The sequence below is a fragment of the Elephas maximus genome, chromosome 16 (assembly GCF_024166365.1).
Source record: "Elephas maximus indicus isolate mEleMax1 chromosome 16, mEleMax1 primary haplotype, whole genome shotgun sequence".
Taxonomy (NCBI): domain Eukaryota; kingdom Metazoa; phylum Chordata; class Mammalia; order Proboscidea; family Elephantidae; genus Elephas; species Elephas maximus.
Window position 1 is genome coordinate 58572640 of NC_064834.1, and position 23792 is coordinate 58596431.

General features: G+C 41.5%; 1 protein-coding gene across 6 annotated transcripts in view; it reads right to left on the reverse strand.

Annotated features, from left to right (window-relative positions):
- The window catches only part of SORCS1 (sortilin related VPS10 domain containing receptor 1), a 571683-nt gene that overhangs the window by 546253 nt on the left and 1638 nt on the right, over positions 1–23792 (reverse strand). The window lies entirely within an intron of this gene.

The following is a 23792-nucleotide window of genomic DNA, read 5'->3' on the forward strand; positions in this document are numbered from 1 at the left end:
CCTGAGAAACACAGAGTCACCAAAACATATGGTTATTAATAACAACCAAGACATAAGCCAGTTGTCCTTGAGTAGACGCCAACGCACGGTGACCCCACGTGTGTCAGAGTAGAACTGTGTTCCACAGAGTTTTCAACGGCTGATTTTTTTTACGTAGGTCACCAGGTCTTTCTTCTGAGGCACCACTGGACGGACTCAAATCTCCAACTTTTCAGTTAGTAGCCAATGTGTTAACCATTTGCACCACCAAGTGATACCATGAGACAGTACTGACTTGACGGCAACTGGTTAACCAAGATGACAGTTAATAATAATAGTTGACAGGTACTCAGAAACACCACCCACCAGACCAAACACTAAATGCTTCACATACATTCATTCTTTCACAACACCCCTATGGAGGAGTCATTGCCAGTCTCATTTTACAAGTGACAAAATTGAGGTCTAGCGCATTTAAATAATTTGTTCAAGGTCACACGGTCAGTAAGAAGTGGAGCTAAGGCTCAAACTCAGATGGTAGAATTCTCTCCTTCTGTATGAGAGACCCAGATTCAATTCCGGGCCAACACACTTCATGCCCAGCCTCCACCTGCTATCAGTGGAGGCTTGCATGCTGCTGTGATGCTGAACAGGTTTCATCAGAGCTGCCTGCCTAAAGCAGACTAGGAAGAAAAGCCTGGTAACCTACTTCCAAAACTCAGCCAGTGAAAACCGTCAGATCCTGTTGTGCCCGGGGTTGCCATGAGTCAGGGGCCAACTGGATGGCAGCTAACAACAGAGATTCTCTTAGCCATTACATTCCACCCTTCCATATGAACAAAGATAACATTCAAGCAACACTCAAATGAAATGCAGTAACAAAACACCCTGAAATAATTCTGATTGCACTTCCATTCATATTCTTCATTTGTCTAACATTAAAAAAAATAACTGTATACCTATATTTATCTGAACATACATTGAATACCTCAAGGTTGAGACCAAAATTTCCTAGCAAAATCTGTGTAGTTAGGTTTACTGCAAACATCACAATTATTTCAAACGTATCGATTCCAGCAATACAGGGTTTCAAAGAAGCCTTTAAAAAGCATTCTTTGTTAAAAGCTGCTAAAATTCAAACTTCTAATTTCATGACATATGCAGTTTGACTGTCAGCAATAATTTCACACTATCATTTGTGCGGTTTGCTTTTTTGTGGTTTGACTTGTAAGTGTTGTGTTTTCAAATAAATGAACAAACATTTGTTCTTATTGGACCATGTTGTCACACACGGAGCTAAAAAATAAAGCTCAGAATGTTCTCAGTGAATGCCTATAATGCTGCTTTTTAAGTGAAATACATTTTCCAACCTGTTTTTAATAGAAAATCCTGAGGTCTGGATTACCATACAGGAACACAAATACAAACCTGATGAAGGCCAGCTGTTTTACCAACGCTTGTGGTAAGAAACATACATACATCCTTGTAACTGTTTTCAAGACATCTACAGCTGTTTCCTTCCCAAAAGTCTTTCACTGTCTCAACATCTAGAACACATACTACTTCATCTGAGCCTGGCATTGTGCGAAATATTTTACATACACGCTTTCATGCAACACTCAGGTTAAACCTGTTGTTAGTTGCCATTGAGTCTATTCCAGCTCATGGAGACCCCATGTGTATCAGAGTAGAACTTCGGGTTTTCAAGGCTGTGACCTCTTGGAAGCAGGTTGCCAGGCCTTACTCTTGAGGTGCCTGCAGTATTAGTTTCATTTTGCCACTGTGGCTTAACTGGCAGAACCAAGGATTCAAATCCAGTTTTTACAACCGTATTATGCTGCCTGGGTTAACCCTTTATAAAAATCAAGGCCATCTGCACTCTGAAGTCCTTGACAGCATATTTAGTTTAGTCTCTGTGGTTCTCAGGTTTCTCACCCGTAAAGTGAGGGCATTAGGGAGAATGACCTCAGAGATCTTTCTGCTTTGTAAGGGATCCAACAGTTAACAACACTCAATTACCAAAACCGGACTGGTAGAAAAGCTAAGAATGAAAGTATCTGCAAAATCTCATGTGTACTCAAATTGGGTTCATTAGGCTCTGTACCAAGCATCCCCTTAGGCAAAGTTTTATCTTGGCCACTTTTCCAGAGATGGCCATCGTGGGCAGGGGAGGCGGGCGGCACACACACATGATTTAACATACAAACACATTAAACTATTACTGTCTTCTTCAGGTAAAAACATAAACTACAAGGATTCCTCCCAGGACCAATTGTTAACACTGTTACTATTCTCCAAACTGGAACAAATTGAGAAAGTATGCAGTGTGCCCAACAAGGATTACTGGATTATTTTTCAAGAAGGTAGTAGTTAATGTAATACAGACTTGCTTTGGGGGCAGTGCTCAGATCATTGACTCAAAACTGCTCCTAGCCCTTTATCATGCAAGAAGTTATTATTATGGTTTCTTGTCTGTATTGAAAGCAGAAGTTCCAGGTAGTGCATGGAGTGGTGTGGGCATGGGTCAGAGGAATCCCTTGGGTTCCCAGTTGAGGGCCTAATTGGGTCTATTTTAAAGGCTGGCTGCAGCCAAGGGGAGATTTCGCCTTTGATCATGACTCCCAGATGCCTGGCTTCACGCTGAACACAGGAGCCTGCCCCACGCGGTCCTAGCGGTGTTTCTGCACTGAGGGAACTCTGCTGAGGCAGCAGGGTCGTTTTCTGTCCTCCGTGTAAACCCTCAACTTCCCTGAATACAACGCAATCAGAAACACCAGTGCTCATCTCCCTTTCAGTAGCCCCATTCTTTCTTCCCTGACTTGCAGCACTTTGGGGAAACAGTTCCTGACAACATAAAACACAGCACCTCACTCTAAGGAGTGGGAAAGGACGGAGGAGGAGGAAAAGAGATTGTGGCACCTCATATTACCCCCCCTTCCCAATCAATTCAACTGCTTCTAGTCTTCCGAAGTTTTTCTCTTCCGTTCTGGAAATATGGATCCTGGGTTAGTCCTCTCACTTCCAGCCTCCCGGGGCCCATTCCATATTTTCTTGTGGTTTCCATGCACAGCCTTGCGCAGAAGTTTGAGAAGATAAAGGTATTAAAACGTGGGCCCGTGAGACAGAGATTCTAGGAGAGGTCCAACTGGGGACTGATTTCATGAATACAGGGCTGTGGTGGGAGCTTGGATTTTGTGGCACGGAGAACCAGCACTGCGAGATCCGCCGAAACCACAAGTGCATTTCACGCATAAATGTTCAGCTCCGCTCAGAGGATGACACTGTAAATCATCTTCATCAACTGACATTTCTCCAGCACTAGTGTGCGAAGGGCACCATGTTAGGCATCATGAGTAGAGGAAGACAGATGTGGTTTGCTCTTTAACATTGTTTAAAATTCAATTTGAATATTTATTAAATTTATTGAATTTGAATATTTATTAAACACCAACTGTATGTTCAGGTAGATCTACCCACAGCCTACCTGCACATGTGACCTGTGTACGGGCCAACATTAAAATTACTTAGCATGCTGCAAATCTATATGCTGTACCCCGCTGAGTTCTTGCAATATTAGTACTTCAGGCTAACAACCGGGTTCAACTGTGGCTCTTCTTCCAGCTCCTCTTAAACGCCATTTCAAATGCTTCTCTTAACCTGGGTCAATGGCAGGATCACATTTACAGGCAGTCCCCAGGTTACGAACGTCCAAGTTACAGGCCACTTGTACTTGCCCTTCAATGTTACATAAGTTTAACCTCATTCTAAAACAAGTGAACCAACCCCTTACTCACAACAAATTCTTCATCACAATCATCTTCCCTTGCTGCACGTGCAGCTTTTAAATCAGTGAAAAGGCTTCAAGCCTTTTCTTGCACTAAAGTAATGCTAACAAAGAACTGTATGTACTTGTTCTGACTTACCTACAAATTTAACATAAAGACGTGCTTAGCAATGGATCTCGCTCATAGCCCGGGGACAGCCTGTACAGGTTTATATAACGGAAGAGACCTCAGCCATTTTCCAGTCTGCCATTTTCATTCTGGAATGGAAGAAATAGGCCCAGGAAATTAAAATGACTCTCCTTAAGTACACAGGAAATTTGTGATGCAACTGGGACACCATCCAGGCATCCTGACTCCTAGCACAGGCTCACTCCTGGCATTACTGAGGCAATGTGTGTTATGCTTACAAACACAAAGGATGAAGTCTATCACAGACAAAAGCCACCACAGTTGCTTCTACGTATTTTGTTATCGGTTTTCTGCTTTGGCCCTGCCCTCTGTAGTGTTATCTTGCATGAGTATATGTGAAAACCAAAAGGCACTGTCAGTATCCACTGTCAGGCACTCAGCTGTTCACACAATGCCTCACACATGAGATCAATGGATGAATGAATTCTACAAGTAGCTTTCTGACGAGTGTCTCCTCCTCCAATATTTTGCCCATCCAATTCACTGTTGCCTTATATTTTTTTTCCAAAGGGCAATGTGATTTAGTCACTCCCTAATACCTTCAGAACAATGTCCAAATTCTTCAGCTGGGTTTACAAGATCCTTCATGATATGGCACCAGTTCGCCTCTCGGGCCACATCTCCCTCTCCACCCCTCACCCTGCGCTTTCCCTTTCTTTCAGGAGCTGCTGCCTTTCTTGCCTCAGATGCTACACATGCTGATCCTCTGCCTGGAACAGGATTTCCCCACGACTTCCCTTGAAAGATCTTACTTATTCTTTATATTTCAATGGAGACATCATGTTACCTCTTCTTGGAAGTCCTGGACGTCTGCATTGGCACCATACTTCACACCACCCCTGTCTGGCTAGATTCTCTTCCTCTGTGAACACCTGTGTATTGCACTTACCAAACTGCATTTTTAACTATTAATTGTTCCCCTTTAGACTGTGAACTCCTAAAGAGATAGACTATTTCTGTATTCTCACCCCTACCAGAAAACTAAGCACACAATAGGATTCATAATGCTGTACCAAAGAGTACACACATAGAACTCAAAATGTAAGGCATTACAGTCTATATTTTTAACTGCTACCCTCTCCTTCCTCCTAATAGCTATTTGTTGACCAAAAATGATGTTCCTAATTTCAGAATGGGAACATCATCTTTGGTCAGCAGAACTAGGCCCACGAGTACCTCATTTCTTCGTACAGAAGATGTACCCATATGGAATGCTGCTGGGGTGGGTGTGAAGGTAGAGCATGAACCTACAGCTAGCTGGTCTTGGCCAAACAAACAAAAGCCCTTGGCTTTGTCCTAGTCGTCACTCAGTGGTGAGCAGCTGAGCCCCAAGGCAGAGCCAGGTTCAGCACCATTTCATCGGGAACAGCTCCACCTGCTGAATTCCTTGACATCCCTCTCCCTCTCCAGCACAGTTTTCTTCTAACCTGTATGGAAGCAATCACAATTTGTGAGAAATGACAGCCTCACAGCTGGGACAGAAGAGGCATTTTGCATTCAGTTACTTGCCTGCATTTTACACGAGATTATAAGGATATATATGTGACAAATATCCACACCACCTCTTGAAAGGGAAAAAAGAAATGGTTATGTCAATATGCCAAGGCTTTCTGCAGTGCCTCTTTTAAGGAATTAAGCCATCAGGATGCACAGTGCTATTGAGTCTATATCCCTCTTCTACAAGGTGGCGATAATCTCTATCTTCCAGTGGATGAAGGCGGAGGTGTGAAAGCCTTCAGATTTCACTGCTCATATGTATCAGTCAACAGTGTGGTAAACACCAATGTAGGTGGGAGGCAGTGTTGAAACAGGGGCAAGTGATGAATTAAGCAGATTGTTTGGTAGGGAAGTCCAGGGCAAACATATTGGCCGTTTCCTGATGGTACAAGTTACCTGAACTACCAGGAAGAACTGGAGAAGTAAAGGTCGCTGAATTGAATCACCCAAAGAGGAAAACGAGGAGAGACTGGAGAAAGGCCAGAGACCAGCAACTTCTGGGAAGGGAACATTTTGCCAGCGGTCCCAGATAGGCAGAAGACAGAAACAGTCTTGTCTACAAGACCCAAAAGCTATTTCTTATTCTGGTTTTCTGTCTCAATCGTGGTCAAATTGCTGCACTTTGAGAAACCCTGTCCTATACGAAATCATTTTGCAGGAAAATGAACCAGCATGCACCAAATATTTTAATGAAGAAAGAGAATAGAACTTAATTATAAACCTATGACTCCACAGCTATAGATTCTGTAAACAAGTTAGCATAAATAAAATTTAAGCAGGCCTAAAAATAAAAAAAAAAAAAAAGCCTATTTAAAATACAAACAAGTTGGCTACAGGGTAGTTTAATAATAAATCAAGGTCAGACAATTCAAAGTCTTTCTGACTGAATTAAAGCAACTTAGCTGCTAGGGAGAAGTCCAAGCAGCGGACCCTGGGTTATGAACGAGACCCATTCCTAACTCAAACTTGTAGTTAAGTTGGAACAGGCACATACAGTTCTTATTTAGCATTACTTCAGCGCAAGGAAGGGTCTGAAGCCTTTTTGATGATTTAAAAGCTACACATGCAGCAAATGAAGGTGACTGTGACAGAGAAATTGTTTCCAGTCGGGGTTGGTTCAATCGTTTCAAAGTGAGGGCAAATCTACCTAACATTCAAGGGCAAGTACAAGTTGTCTGTAAATCAAACGTTCATAACCTGGGGACTGCCTGTACAGCAGGATGCCACCCAACTCAATCCAGCTCAGAAAGTCTGTGGGTTGGAAAAAGAAACCAAGGACTCCTTCTTAAACAGAGGAGCATTTTCCAAGTGAGAGAAGAACTACTGAAAGAAGGAAGGCTCCCAAGCTCCTTTGCTAAATAACCGCCTTTTAGTTCTAAATTTAATTTGGTGCTATAGTCACTACTGAATTTTAAATAGCTTTATCAATTTTTCATCTGAACATAAAGTCTTTACTTAATCATACAACTGAGGCAAGCATTTTGGATTCATAAAAAAGCAGCTGCGCAGTTTTATTATGTACTTACAGAACAGAATTTGCAACAAAATTTGAAGACAACGCAGAGACATTGAATGAGATTATCTGGCTATAGGTACAGGTATAGCAGATGATATGCAGAAGTAGGAGCAGAGACGTGTGTCTATCACGCATAAATGTCTATTACTCAAACCCATACCTACAAACTAATTTGCTAATGTCCATTATAAGGAGAGCCCTAAGTATTTGTTTCTTTATGCATAGATGTCTAGGAATGCATTTTATATTATTTTAACTATAACAACCAGCACTCTACCTGTTGCCTAACAATGCTCATTTCATTTAAAAAAAAAAAAAATGGTTCCAGCAGTTTTTTTAAATTATCTAACTCCTAAGGAATGAGTAAGCTTTTAGGATTCCGAAAGTGTACCTCTCAAAAGGAACCTTGGATCAGGACCTTTTAAATCCATGCAGAAATGCAATGGATAGACCACCATGCTCTAAGCCCATGGACATTCAGGACTATCAGTGGTTTTGAGCATGAATAAACCCCCTAGGTCCTGGCATATGCCTGACATGTGTTAGGCACTCAGTGAAAAATGGTTGACTAAATGAACTACTTGAACCTACCTCAAGAGACAAAATGTCATAATATGTCCTAAATGCAGTAGAACGTAGTGGTTCAAAGTTGAGCCATTTAGACCCCCAAATGCCTGGATTTAAACCACCTGCTATCCACTTGACCTTGGGTGAGTTACTTAACCTCCCATTCTTCAGGCACTCATTTCTAAATGGGAATAATAACTGTACCTACACTTCCTTTTGTTGCAAATACATGTATCACCTAGAAAAGTGCCTGACATATAATTAAAAAAAAAAAATTTTTTTTGTTTTTTTATTTTATTACTGGTTACATATAATAAGTAACCAGTAATTGTTATTATGTTAGTCAACTCATTGCTGTTGACTCTAACTCATAGTGACTCTGTAGTACAAAGCAGAACTGCCCCACAGGGTTTCCAAGGAATGGCTGGTGGATTCAGCTGCTGACCTTTTGGTTAGCAGCCTAGCTCTTAAGCACTGTGCCACTAAGATCCCCGGTGACAAAGTGGGTAACAGGTACTGCTCCAATGGGTTTGGTTTTTGTTTGGTATTATTAATTATTTCTCTAGCCCCCATTAAGTGGTAGGCTTTTCCCACCTTTAACTGAAATCCTATCATGTCCAAACTTAACTTGGAGAACCTAGCAATTCTCAAGTGACTTTTCAGTTAAATATGCCAGAAAGAATATGTAGGTTTAACCCATAATACTTTTCTCATTTTTATGGTGCTCTCTGTTTAGTCCATTACCACAAATGCAATTTTATTTCTCACAATGTAATATGTTTCGTCACTTCTCAAATGTTCTGGCTCTGCTGAGACTTCTGCATCATGGGGGATGGTTCTCAATTCAGCTCCTTAAGTGAGGAACATGAAGTTATTTTTTCCCCTTAGGCCCGAGGCTATGCTAGCCCCTACCAGCCATCAGCTCTTTCTGGCAGCTGGAACATCAGGCTTTCTCAAGACATATCCCCACCAGCTACTAATATGATTAAGCTGTGGCCTCCAGCATAGCTTGATTATTTGGTCTGAATCTATGCTTCTCTCTTTCCACCTACCTTTAATTTTGGGACATTTTTCCAGAACAATTGGGATGAGGCAACCAAGATAGTTTACGCTTTATGAATCAGTACAGTGAACCTACCTCAAGATAAAATGTTGTAATATGTCCTAAATGCAATAGAACATAGTGGTTCAAAGTTGAGCCATTTAGACCCCCAATTGCCTGGATTTAAACCACCTGCTATCCACTTGACCTTGGGTGAGTTCAGGCAGCTCACTTTTTTGGAGTGCCAATGCTGACCATTAATTTCCTAACCAAAAGAGGTTAATAAAAATAATCGAATACTGTTTTAGTGTTCTGATATTTTAAAACATGCTTATAAAGCACCTCCTATACCTCATATGCCAAACAAAGGAGTCTTGGTGGTGCAGTGATTAAGCACTTGGCTGCTAACTGAAAGGTTGTCAGTTCAAACCCACCAGCCACTCTGTGGGAGAAAGATGTGGCAGTCTGCTCCTGTAAAGATTTACAGCCTCAGAAACTCTCTGGGACAGTTCTACTCTGTCCTATAGGGTCACTATGAGTCAGAATCGACTCAAGAGCAACAGGTATGTGCCAAACACAGGTCTCTGGGTGGTGGAAACAGTTTGTGCTCAGCTACTAATCTAAAGGTTGGCGGTTCAAACCCACCTGGCAGTGCCACAGAAGAAAGTCCAGGTAAACTGCTTCCATAAAGATTACAGTCAAGAAAACCCAATGGAGCAGTTACGCTCTGTGCCATGGGATCACCATGCGTCAGCACTGACTTGAAGGCAACAGGTTTGGTTTTTTGGTTTATGTGCTGAACACAGGGCACATAGAAATTAAAAGAATGGAGCTGTGCCTTTTACAGTTCACCATTAACTGGAACACAAACCAGATGATGCCTCGGGCTTCTTGGAAGGAAGCACAGAGAGAGTGACTTGGCACATAAGATCTCTTCTCACAAGATTCAGGTATTTCTTCTTGAAAATTGGAGAAGTCCTCAGAAAGGATGTGATATCCAAGTTATATCTTAAGAGTGCAAAGGATTTCATTGGAGTAGATATGATGGACTAACTTGCTTGGCAGTGGAAGCAGCATGAGAAAAGGCACAGGCACATGGGTGGACAGGTCTACTTCATGACTGGGAATCTGCAATGGCTAGGAGCATGTATGCCTTTGAGGCAAGAAAACCAAGGTCAAAGAGCCACAGAGATATTTTAAAGTTGGCATGTAAGTGACAATTGTGAGGTCCTCACTGCTTACATTCTCTCCAACGCTGTAATTACAAACCCACTGCCATCAAGTTGATAATGACTCAGAGTGACCCTACAGGACAGAGTAGAACTGCCCCTTAGCATCTCCAAGAGGCAGCCGGTGGATTCAAACTTCTGACTTTTTGGTTAGCAGCCGAACTCTTAACCACTATGCCACCAGGGCTCCCTTCCCTAATCAGGGGTTGGCAAACATTTTATCTAAAGGGCCAGATAGTAAATACTTGGCTACAAGGTCTCTGTTGCAACTATTGAGCTCTTGTCACTGTAGCACAAAAGCATCAACAATACACAAACAAGTACACTTAAGTACCCATAAAACTTTATATCATACAATTTTCATGTGTCACAAAATATTCTTTTGATTTTTTTTTCCAGCCATTTAAAAATATAAAAACCATTTCTTTTAGCTTGTGGGCCACACAGAAACAGGTGGTGGCCAGAGTTGGCCTGCAGGCTATAATCTGCTGCCCCCACCCCCCCAAATAAACTACCTCAAATCCCATCTGCAACAGAAAAATAAATTAATGTCTTTCCTTAAAACGAAAAATGCTATGTTGCTCCTTGACAGATATTTTCAAGACCCACACAGAGGAGGTTCTAGGATACCTCTAAAGTTGGTAATCTTTTAAAGCAATACATTTTTTCCTTTCCCCAAGATCTTAATGGAAGTTAAATGAATGTCACGGGGAGACCCAAGTAGAAAATTAAACCAGGGCTTCTTAGGTGACTAGAAGGGAGCTCTTTGAAGACAGTAACTGACATGAGTCTCAGGGCATATTTAGCATTAGCTGGGAAGCTCATTCCCAAATCATTTGTCTCTAATTGGCAAAGCGCCTGAGTTGTTCCCTCTGCTACAGCTGCACAAAACACTAGAGAAAAATTCCTAAGTCACCATACCCTAAAGTCAGATGGGGACCTTGGAACACTAAATTCTACTGTGAAAAGAGGAGATAGCAATACTTTAAAAATATTTTGTGTGTGTGTGTGTATGAAGATTTAGGCGGACAATTTCTCTCTTTGGAAAACTCAGATTCATTTGGCCAGTTGAGGCCTAGTACTTAATAGAACATTCCAAGATGCAGAATCTAATCTGCTATTTTAAAACACTGTCAGCCTTAGTTCCAGGTATATTGGGCACTGAGATGATGAAGAGACAGATAGCACCCTGGTCACAGCTTGTTGACTGTGCCAGCAACCTAAGATGAACCCGAGATCTGCACTATAGGGAGTTACAAACAGGAATGAATAGCCTTTCCTCCTACCCAAACCTAATTTATCTGGAAAAGTCCTAATCTTGTATAAAGGCCTAGCTGAAATGTCAGTTTGCTTTAAAGCTTTGCCTCCCATTCTCAGGCAACATCAGTTGTCTCCCACTCGTCTTTGCTCCCATAGCGCTTTGCACAAAACCCTGTTACATCTATTATGCACTTAATACACTAAATTGCAGTTTATCTGTTTATGTGTCTGTTCCCACCAGAACATGCACCCTCAAGGGTAAAGATCAGGTCTTATTTATCTTTGTATTTCCAGCACTTAGCACAGTGCTGACACAACAGGCACTTAAAACACGTTTTAGTATTTTTATTATTAAAGAAATGCATACCCATGGTAAAAATTCAAAAGAAGGCAGATGAACGTAACGGAAAGTTTAAAAGTTGCTTTTTTCCACTATTGAGACCATCGGTCCCACTTTCCAATGGAAACCACTCTTAAGGAATTCTGAAAAATGTAAAAATGCTCCACGCACCCCTTCTATCCAACATCCAACCCATCACACGAGCAGGAATGCCTGCCGCTGCTAGCGACATACCCAGGTGCAAAATCTCCAAAGCAAAAGGCCAGAGAAGCCCAGCAGTATAGTCGGAAGGTACATCAGCCTAGGACCAGGTCTACCCTGGGCTTTTTATGATTTGATATGCTGCACGCTCTCCCCTCTCAATGACCCTTTCCTCTCTTATTTTCATCTCCCACGTTCTTTCTGTGACTCTCACTCTGTCTCCATGCCTCTATCACCACTCTTTCTGTCTCTCAATCGGCCTTTCTCTTTCTATGGTTTCCCTTTTTTCTCCTCTTTCTCAATCAGCCTTTGTTGTCTCTTCCTCGCTTTCTGTGTCTGCCTCTATCATTCTTTTCATGCACTCACTCTCTCTCCATCTCTCTGCTTCTCGTGTGTCTCTCTTTCTGCTTCTGTCTCTCTCTTTCTCATTCTTGCGGAGATGGTCTTCCACTCAATTCCCATACCCAATAAACATACTTACCCTAGCCTTACAAGCCTATCTAAGGGCTCACTTTTAATAGTGGAGACTTTCATTTTGTACATCTGGTCTTAAGTTACTGTGACATGAATGCATATAGCTGTACAAGGGCACATATATGTATTTTGTGTGCATTCACATGTAAAAACATGATGTAGAAATAGGGTCAACATTGAGAAAGAGACTGAGATGTAAACTGAAATATATGCTCCTTTATTGGGGACTGGAATCACTAGAATTTCAAGAAGATACAGTCAGAGTGGTGAAATTACTTATAGTTCTTCCTCTCTCTGAAATCAACAAAGTGGATACTAAACAAAAGGTTGGGTAGCACCTGCTGCTGTCCACCCAGAAGAGAGACAAAGAGTGGTCTTCTTGCTGCTTTGCAAAAACCCTAGACACCAACTCTCTCTCCCAACAATAGTGATTGGAAAAAAAACAGGCAACTTGAACATGGGCTCTTTATCTAGTTTATTCACTGCTGTGGTGTCGATTCCAACTCATAGTGACCCTATAGGACAGAGCAGAACTGCCTCATAGGGTTTCCAAGGCTGTAAATCTTTACAGAAGCAGACTGCCACATCTTTCTCCAGCAGAGCTAGCCGGTGGGTTCAAATCACCGACCTTTTGATTCAAAGCTGAGCCCTTTAACCACTGCACCACCAGGGCTCTTTGTTTAATTTAGTTGCCTGGAATTCAGTTCAAATGAAGCCAAGGTCACAAGCTCTCCGCATTGTAATGAGTTGCTTAATATGGCCTTTCTAGCCATGGTCTTTGTAATGATTATTATACAATGACTGAGTGGGACTATGCAAATAAGGTATATGGAACCTGTGATGTTTGGGATTAAGCATCAATTTGGCTAGGCCATGATTCCCAGTATTGTATGGTTGTCCTCCATTTTATGTGTTGTGGATCCTGACTTCTACATGTTCATGAGGTAGGATTGGTGTACGGTGTGTCCAGGGTCGAACCCTTGCAGGAGAGCATGACTCAAGTTCCATCTTTACTAAAGTTACACCCTTCCCGGGGGTGTGGCCTGAATCTAAGATATATGTGTGTGTCCTAATGAGGCTCCCTCTCTCTCTGCATCTGGATCCTGCTTCCGGTTCATGATCAACTGACCTCCCCAGAGGTCTGCTCTCTGACCTGCAGAAGAATCACAGGCCTCCACAACCCCCTGGGCCAGTGTCTTATCATGTGGCCTGATTCACCAGCTTCTGCAGCTTTGTGAGACAGTGGCCTGTGGTCTGAATTGCTGATTTGGGTTTGTCAGCCCCTGCAGCCATGTGGGTCAGAGGAAACCTAGGCCTGATCCACAAATTTGGGATGTGCCAGCCTCCACAACTGTGTGAGCCGTTTCCTTTATATGGTTTGTGAGTTCTGTGAGACGTTGCAGTGAATTAGGGAACCCAACAACAGGTGGGAGTGTACAGGGGCTGGGGAGAGGGAATAGCTGATGTTAGAGATGATGGAGTGGTACGGCAGCTTGGAAAGTTGGATGTTTGGGACATCTTTAACCTCCACCTCACCTAGGAACCAGCTTTGTCATGATCCTTATGAAATAAATTATTTGTTCACTCTTGCTCTCTTTTTATTTTCATTTTTTCAAATAAGTTTTAAAAATAACTCAAGTAATGTATGTTCACGGAGAAACAATGAAAAACGTGAGTCAACAAAAAGAAAAGGAAAGGAGAAAATAAAAACAACAACAAAAAATCACCTAAAAGACCTGGCAAACATTTTGAGTGATACCTTCCCTTGGTTTTCATAATTATGTACTTTCTTTTTTACAAAAGTAGAATTTCATAGTAAACAATAATTCAAAAATATATAGATATTTATATTATGACCCAGGTACATTGCTAGGGACTTGGGATACATCAGGGAACAACAAAGGGAAAAACCTCTGCCCTCAGGGTCTTATGTTTGTACTAGTTTGCAATCTGTTTTGTTTTTCCTCTAGTATTTTGTGGAAAGTTACACAAGAAATATACAATCTGTCTTTTGTAGCATACATGTACAAGGTCACCAGTTGCTTATGTCACGTGAAAATCCAGTTTCCCCCAAGGAAACTGCAAATAAAACAGCCAATATTTAATAAGTGACCACGATGTGCAATTAGCTGGAGATGCTGAAAGGGATGCCAAAAAGCCTGAGCCAGGGCCTCACCTTCATATATAAGAAAATTGAAAATGGAGCAAAAGAATAAAAATACAGAAACAGAAGCAAAATCATGAGTAACATACTACAAACGTCTTTTTAACAGGCCATATTTGAGCATTACTAGTATTCATATGAACAAATTAATGATGGCAATAACAATAACAACAACTAACCCTAATTGATTGCTTACTATATGCCAGATGCTACTTTAAGCACCTTGATATCAATTATCTCCTTTCACCCTCAAGCAAACCTATGGAAATCATTATCCCCCTTGTATAAACGAGGAAATTAAGGCATAGAGTTACAAAGTTAATTGCTCAAGTTTATACCCAAATACAGTAGATGGTAAATGCAGGGATTCAAACCAACCACCAAAACACTGTGCTCTTAAAAGTCATATACCCTTTCAGCCAGTTAAGATGCATCTTGCTTGCGGTTGTGTGAACAACCAGAAAGGATCAACTCCTAGAATACATCCAATGATAGAAATGTTCCCACTTGACAGAAAGGCACACCTGCCTCTGCCTGGAGGGCTAGGTGTTGACCCATGTAATCATCACTCTGCTCTCATACAGAGCTTTTCAAAGGGTTTTCTCCATTGGGCTTACAGCTTCCATAGAGGAGATGACAGAAGCTGTGGACTTCAGCTCTTCATAGGGGAAAAATAAATCATATTGACACAAAATTGTATATTCAAAGGGATCCACAGATCCCAAAACTCATACGTAAATCTTAGGGAAATGATTTTTTCTGGAGTCCGTGGTAGTACGAATGGTTATTGTGCTAGGCTGCTAACAAAAAGGTTGGAAGTTCGAGTCCACTCAGAAGCACTTCAGAAGACAGGTCTGGCAATCTACTTCCAAAATATCAGCCACTGCAAACCCAGTAATACTCTGACACTCATGGGGTCTACATGCGTTAGAACTAACTCAACAGCAAGTGATTAAGAATCTCCTAGGGAGCTTGTAAAACATAAAAGGTTCCTGGGCTCTGCCTCTCCATCAGGTGAATCAAAACAGGTACCCTAAGGACTCTTCTTTGAGAAACACTGCCCTAGGCACCTATGAGACAACCCATGGTTGCCCAGTTAAGAATCCCTCCATCAGTTCAGAAAAATACAAGGTAGGGCAAGTGAGGCTGCAGGTGGGTTTTTAAGCCAGGGTAAAAAATGTACCCAAAATAGCCCTTTTCTCTTTAATGATTCTAATCAAGAGAGTGTAGTGGGAAGTGCTGAGATAAGGAAAGATCTTTTACTTTTAATCCCTGAATAGGCCCTGGAGCAGAAGGATTGATTCTGAGTCCCAACACCCCTTCCTACTCTGGTTAGTGGAAGATGACTAGAGGCCTCAAGCCCTTGGCTCCAGGGCATGAGGTGACTAGCTGGTAGTTTGATAACATGATTCTTATTAGTACTTTCTTCACAAAGTACACAAGTTGTCCACATTGTAATTCTAGGGTCATCAGCCAGCAGGGAGAAACCAAACAGCACATCTCACATGTCCTCCCAGGATAACAAGACACCACCCATTAATAACCCCAGACAAGCCACTCATGGGTATGGACGGAGGTTAGGGCTTTGACCAAGCTGCACCACAGAGCAACTTATTATCAAGTCAAGTACAGCAGGTCAGTGACCTGAGAGCAGGGTGACGTGGAAGTAAAAGCCTTGAGATGTGTCACTCAGGCCAACAGCTCCCCTACCAGCCTCTGTACCAACTTGTGAAGTACCCTCTACAGGAACTCAAAAACACCCATACAATGGGATGGCATGATCTAACAAAAGAGCCTTGGAGCCAGAGAGGAATAGTCAAATCTCAGCTCCTCCACCTTCCAGCTTGGTGACCTTGGGCAAGTTCTTGAACACCTTAGAGCCTCATTTTCATGGTGTTAAAATGAAGCTAATGATATCGAGTTATTGTGAAGATTAAGTAAAATAATGTGGTGAAATTCTAGAATACTTCCACGAAGCCGCTCACTAAATCGGTGGTTATTTATATTGATATTGTTAAGATGGGCTTCTTTTATAATCAATATGTCTTATCTGGCTACAGAGAGTTGTCCCTAGTGTTTAGCAAAGCCCCAGCCCAAAAGTTAGAAAAGGTGACTCAACTACAATCCTTCAGCATATAAAAATCCATTAGCGTCAACAGGCATTCCGTGTGAGTCCTCCAGGTTGACTATTGCTGTTCCCAAATGCTGACACTCAAGGTTCCCTTGACTGAGACCACCTTTAATATTTTTAAAACTAGATCTAATCAGCACAAGATAAAAAGGAGGAAAGGTGGCTCTAGTCCTTTTCCTTCCCCAACCCCCTGCAGCAATAACCCCAGTAGTAAGTAATCTCATCTCCAAAATGCATTAGAAGCAGAATACAAAGGTAGATAGGTTATTGTTGGGAACTCACTTCCAAAAAGTCCCATCACCTCTCTTCAAGGTCACTTTTTAATGGGTTTAAACAATCCACGAGCATGGCTTCTGATGAGGCAACTTGCTCTGAAGCCCACAGCCAATAACTTGAACAGCTGAGCCTAGAACTCAGGAGCACCATGCCCAATATACAAACTTTTTCCTGCAATGGCAAACAGAGTGGACACAAGTACACAGACATCAGGCAAACCTAAAGCTATGATGCAGCTGTGTTCTATCTCTGGCCTGTGGTAAGGCAACAGTGGACAAAACCAAGAATCAGTCATATAACATGACAAACCGTTTTGACCCTCTTCTTCCACTAACCAACTTGCTTAATAGCCATGTCTTACTTTCCCCATCCAAGAAATGTATATAATATTTGCCTTCCTATCTCATAGGACTGTGGCAAGAATACAGCTGAAGTGATAGAAGTAGTTTTCAAATCTTTGAAAACTGAAGCAGTTTGAAAAGCGAAAAGGGCTATAGCAGGTCTAAGGGGGCATAGCAACATTCAGGAGTGCTACAGAAACAGACACAATATCGTTTATGCACATGTGAAATTTCATGCAGGGTTACCTACAGAACATTCACATCCTTTTCTTCCCACCTACGTTTTAGAATAGGCTCTGTTCTTTCCTTATAAACCTTGCACAGTAAGAATCCACTTTTGTTTGTCGCCAACCATTTGCTATTGCATCCATTTGATCTGAGCAGAGCCCACACTCTTCCGGAGTGACCCTTCCACACTTGCGCATAGCCTGGCTCCTCCTCATGCTGACCCCACCTCTTCTCTGCCCTCGCCTTCGGCCACTGCAGGGACTGTTTGGCCAGTACCTCCTCCAGCAGACACAGGTGCATTCTCCATACTTTCTAGCCAGAGATGTGAGACAGTAATTGAGACAAACACGAAGCAGGACAAATATTTTCCGTATGTGTAGTGGCTTAACACAAGCTGGCAGGGAGTCAAATGAATTTATCCTCTGGGCAGCCCAGCCGGTGATATTTTTTTTACCAAGATCTTAAAAAAAAAAAAAAAGTCCTCTTGTGAAAACTGTGACCGTGGGAAATGTCAAGGTAAAAATGAAACAATGATGATTCCAGCTGGGATTTAATGTGCAAATAAGGGCGGTCATGGCTTTAAGTGACCGTACAGATTTTTGTTTTCTTATTGGGCTTGGAGTATACTCAAACTCACTACAAGATTAATGTATATATATTTCTTGTTTAAATCATATTTTTGAAATGATTTCCAAGATGACAAAGTTAGTTACACATATTTTTCATTTAAGGTGGGCTAACTTCCTAGATACAGATTAAGAACTTTAATTTCTCTGCTCTCAATTTTTACTCATGCCATAGTTTTAGCTCAAAATATTCTTGTAATATTTTCATATCTTTCTTAAAATCCACACCACATTTCAAGATTTAGCTGATGTACTAGCTCTGCAAGAAAGCCAGAAGATGCCCAGCCCTCCTCTGAGCTCCTGTATCAACTTGTGCTCTACTGAGAATACTTGGCTTCCGCTGTCTCAAAGGTGGATTCCTTGGGCTCAGGGCTGAACACTCTTTGAGAGCAAGCATTATCTCTTTTCATCTTTGTGCACCACCCCACATACATCCCTATACCAGTACCTGATATATGTTAGAAGCTCAATAAATACCTGTAGAATTAAAAGCAAATACGATACCTTATGTAAAGCTCTTAGCATAGTGCTATCACATGGCAGCCACTTCTTAAAGGTGAGCAATAATCATTCTTATAAATAAATTTTATTATTCTTATTTTGTACCCAAGCCTCTGGAGTTTCTGGGGTCCCTGAATCAATAGTCATATTGATTGTCTTAGTTATCCAGTGCTGTTATACCAGAAATACTACGAGTGGATGGAAGTACATTTAACATCCACATTTCTAGCAACATGCTTTTGCTGGTGACATATGTATTCTCCAAGAAGAGAGAGGCTTTCTCTATAGGTCTCCTCAATTCCTTCTGAGGCCTCACCAGAGCTGCCTTTGATGTCCATAATTCCACCAATGGTCTCTTAGAGGCAATCTAGGGTTTTACTATTAAAACCAAACACAAACCAGTTGCTATCAAGTCGATTTTGACTCATAGTCGCCCTGTAGGACAGAGTAGAACTTCCCCATAGAGTTTTCAAGGAGTGTCTTGTGGATTCAAACTGTTGACCTTTCGGTTAGCAGCCATAGCACTTAACCACTACGAGAGTCTCTACCCATTACCCAATTCCAAAACCGCTTCCACATTTTAGGTGTCTGTTAGAGTAACACCCCATTCCCTGTACCAAATTCTGTCTTCATTATCTAGTGCTGCTATAAAATAAGTACCACAAGAGGATGGTTTTAACAAACAGAGATTTATTTCCTCACAGTTTAGGATGCTAGAAGTCCAAACTGAGAGCACTGGCTCTAGGGAAAGGCTTTTTTCTCTCTGTCAGCTCTGGAGGAAGCTCCTTGCCTCTTCAGCGTCTGCTTCTTGCTTCTTTAGAGATCTCCAGGTTTCTTGCTTCTTAGCTTGCTTGTTTAAACTCTTTTATATCCCAAGAGATTGACTCAAGATACACCCTACACTAATCCTGACTCATTAACATAACAAAGACAACCCATTCCCAAATGGGAGTATAACCACAGGCATAAAAACAAAACAAAACCCACTGCCATCAAGTCCACTCATAGCAACCCTATAGGACAGAGTAGAACTGTTCCACAGGGTTTCTAAGGCTATTAATCTTTACGGGATCAGATTATCACATCTTTCTCCCATGGAGTGGCTGGTAGGTTTGAACAGCTGACATTTTGGTTAGCAGCCAAGGGCTTAACCACTGCGCAACCAGGGTTTTTCACCACAGGCAGAGAGATTAGGGTTAACAACACATATTTTGGGAGACACAATTCAATCTATAACATCAATTTATTCTAGAAAATCTCATTAAAAATCTAAGGTATGTTTATGTTTCAATCTTAGATTAGGTTTTTTTTGTTGTTGTTCAAAGATAGCAAGATTAACATGAAAATGAGAGAAGAGATACTTAATAAACTATGTTTTACTGCAAATCCATGTCCCCAGATTGAAATGAAAGCCCGCTTGGATCTAAATTTCTGGACTTCCTATAAATGAGTATGCATATGAGTTATGGGAATAGAATGGTCATGTGAAACACAAAGCTTGCTCACTTACAGGTCAAGGGTACTGGCCACTGTGCCATGTTTCTATCCCCAGCGCTATCAGTGCATTTAAACATAGTAGGTACACAATATCTCCAGGATGAGCACACTCTTCAATTAATTTCAACCTGTAAAGGATTCCAGTAGTGCTCCAGTCTATCAGTGTTATTTTAGGGAGGATGAAATTGAGGCTACAAAACTTCAACATGCCATGACTACATATCAAATTTTCATATACTTCCCTCACTAGAAGCTAGGATTCTTGACTCCCAGTAGGGAATTCTTCCTTCAAACAAAAACAAGAACTCTCATGCGCTGAGCACTTAGTACGTACCAGGCACTTGGCATAACCCAGTGCCATCAAGTCGATTCCGACTCATAGCGACCCTATAGGAAAGAGAAGAACTGCCCCATAGAGTTTTCAAGGAGTGCCTGGTGGATTTGAACTGCTGACCCTTTGGTTAGCAGCTGTAGCACTTAACCACTACGCCACCAGGGTTTCCCTGGCACTTAGCATACATGATGTCAAATCTCCAGGAAAAAACCCACAAGAGGAGTAAAACCAAAAAACAAACACATTGCTGTCAAGTCGATTCCAACTCATAGTGACCCTATAGTGTTACCCCCATATTTTAGATGAGGAAACTGGGACTCCAAGAATTTAAGTATCTTGATCAAGCCCCCCCCTGCCACCCCCCCCACCACCCCCCCGCCCCGCCACCCCAGTGCTGGTCAGCAGGAGAGCTATGATTCAAATTCAGATCTGTCTGCTTCCAAAGCCCACCTTCTTCCTCCTGCCATAGCACATTTATATACCTTCTTCCTCCTGCCATAGCACATTTACATACCTTCTTCCTCCTGCCATAGCACATTTACATTCGTTAATAGCATGAAACATTGATCAGAAAAGTAATTATGTGGGCTTGCTAGAGAAAGCTGAAATCCTTTAACATTTTACTTTAAAAAAAAAAAAGATATCAAAATATATCACCAAGTCATGTTCATATACAATTTCTCTATACAATCATATTTTGCTGTTAGCTCAGAAAAATAATTCATTACTGACGAACAACAGATCTGAAAGCTGAATGATTGCAGGTTGCCTCATGCTCAATGAATCACCAGGTACAGATTCCATGTCTCCAGAAAGATGAAGAGGTGGGTGGGTGAGAATAACTAAATCACTTCTTAAGATAAGGAGCACGATGTGACAGGCACTTGTTAAAGTCCTTTCTTTTCTACAGGGAGATGGAGCTTCCAGCTAAGAGTATCCACTCCTCCCATCATCTTCTGAAATCCACCCAAGATAGGATTATTTGAAATACAGACTCCAAAAGGTTTGAGTTTTTCTGTTCTACCTGAAAGTCAATAACACAAGCCATTCTGTGGGTTTTTGGGGTCAGATCACTCTGGGTTCCACCCCTCCTTTGCCAATGACCTCCTGCATCCTCTTGGTGAGTCATTTAGCCTTTCGGGGTCTCAGTTTCCTCCTCTGTGTAATGGGGGTAATAACACTAGTCACAACAAAATTAAGAGAGATGATGAATGCAAGGCATTTACTAGAAAACCTTGCCCAGAGTGGGACTCAGTCTATTCACTAAGGTTGGATGCCAAATGTCAAGTACCAGAACACCCAAAGGCAAAGAGGTACATGGAAATCCATCAGACCATCATGCTCTTTATTTAAGAAATGCAGCATTAAAAGTAAAATAGTGGAAAAGTATAAGTGAAAGCTTCTGTTAACAATTTTTATGACAAAGGGACAACATAGTGAATTATCCTAATTAATTCCAGCATAAAAGTATAAAAAATAAGGATTAACACCTGCCGCCTACCTAACAAGTATTTTAAAAGGATTAATGAGGGTAGCACTTAGAAATTCCTTGGAAATAAGGAATAAGCATACACACACATACATAGACAAATATATATTTTAACACACTAGGATTACTATACAAATTTAGATCAGGGCACAGCATGTCTCAGATGAGTAGGGTAGGAACAATATGTTCTTGCTTACGACACCAATCTCATGACAAATGATTCATACCCAGCACCTTTCATGCCAAAAAGATCCCCCCAGGTGTTCCACCAACTCAAGCAACGGTTTCCATCAAGCAGGCTGCGGTATAGAGGAATCGCGTCACACCCACGGATGAAGCAGGCAGTCATGTCTTTACACAACTGCATAAGTCCAACAGTGGAGGGGGCAGGAGAGAGATGGGAAAGAGGTGAGAGAACCATCCAGAATCCCTCAGAAGCTTGACAGACAGCCTATAATTACCATACATTTGCACCTTTAATGCAGGTGTTATTGTAACCAGAGGCCCTTCTTAGCAAAGGCTTTTTAGCTGAAGGTGGGGCAGGCTCAGATAACGGAAATTGCCTGTGGCGCTGAAGAGGCTGGGGGCGGCTTTATGAGGGAGGATGTCTACCTGTGACAAGGTGAGAGCCCCAGATCCTGTCCTCAGGGGAAGGTGACTGGATTTCCAGCTCTGGAGGAAAATGCAGTGCTGTGGAATGAGAGTTCCAAACAGGTGTACAAAACTTTACAGTCAAACTTTACCTTTTATGGCTATCCTGGCATGAAATTCTCTGTAATTAATCTGACACGCGTGGCCCCACTTTGGAGGTAAAGAAATTCACACCACAAATAAGCAGACCTAGTACTCAGGTCTCCACTCTATTTTTTGTGTCACAGAGTTACTAAAACAGTTTCTGTCTTCTCACCCTTTAAAAATATTTTCAATTTTGTGTCTCCTATGCAGCTGGGCCACATAAGTAGGGTCAGCTTTGTTTCGGAGGACCAGGACAAAGCTGATTTCTCTTCCTCCACGCTCTGTATGTATACACTGAAGAAACAATTTGTATGTGAGCAGGGGCAGGGGCAGCGGTGTCCTTATAGGATGTGGGATGTCAGACAGTAGAAATCTCATTGACATGATTTGGGTGCTCATACCTTTAACAGTCACCTACTTGTTTATTCTCTACAGTAGTTCAGATTTCCCTGCACTTTACCCACTTGAGTCCTGATCCCAGTAAGCCCCACTAGGCTTGTAAGCACCATTTTAAAAAAAGAAAAACAAAAGGCCTGGCAGCACTTGGCGCCATTTCTTAAATGGAGTTTCAAATTTGCCAAAGATGTACTCTCCTTTCAAGAGATGAACTCATGTAGAGGTCTAATGGGTGAGTAATATTTTACAGCTTGAATTACATTAAAAGCCAGAAATATTTTGAATCCAAAGTCCTTTCTTCTTGATCCAACAAGATCTAACATGTTTGATCTGTTTAAAATCTCCCCTTAAAGCGAGAAGCTTTGAGTTAATCACTTAAAGCAGAGAAAAGTTATTCAATCAATTTAAGAAGATTCATGTTCAAATTGGAGGCTTAATGTTAGTGGTTATGATATGAAAGATACAATAGCTTAAGGTAGGGGATGAGGGCAAAGGTCTCTAGAACTTGAATGGAAAGACTTTCTGCTTCAATTATTTGATTAAACCACTAGAGAACCATATAAAGACACAGCCTCGGTCGTGAATGCTGAGTTGTAGAGAAAACCCTGTTAATACTCTCAGGACAGAGACACCAATACAAAATACTATCACCATGATTTTCCTTAACACAATTTCTGTCTATGTTCTCAAGGAATCCATTAACGACAGACTATTATTTTAAAAGGTTCACGACTTTCATTTAAAAAAAAAAAAAAACTGACAATGAGCACAACACATTAAAGTGGCACTTCACAACTGAAAACACCGTGAAAAGTACTAGGCTGAAAAGACTGCATATCACACACACACACACAAAAAAAAATGCAACCTCAATTTCCTGATGGAAGCCCCAACTTTTATTTCTTTTGTCTTAATTTTACCCATCCTTGGTTTTAATGTTCTCCTTGTCTGCCTTTGGTAGCCTGGAGAACTTTCCACACTTCTACATTGTCTTC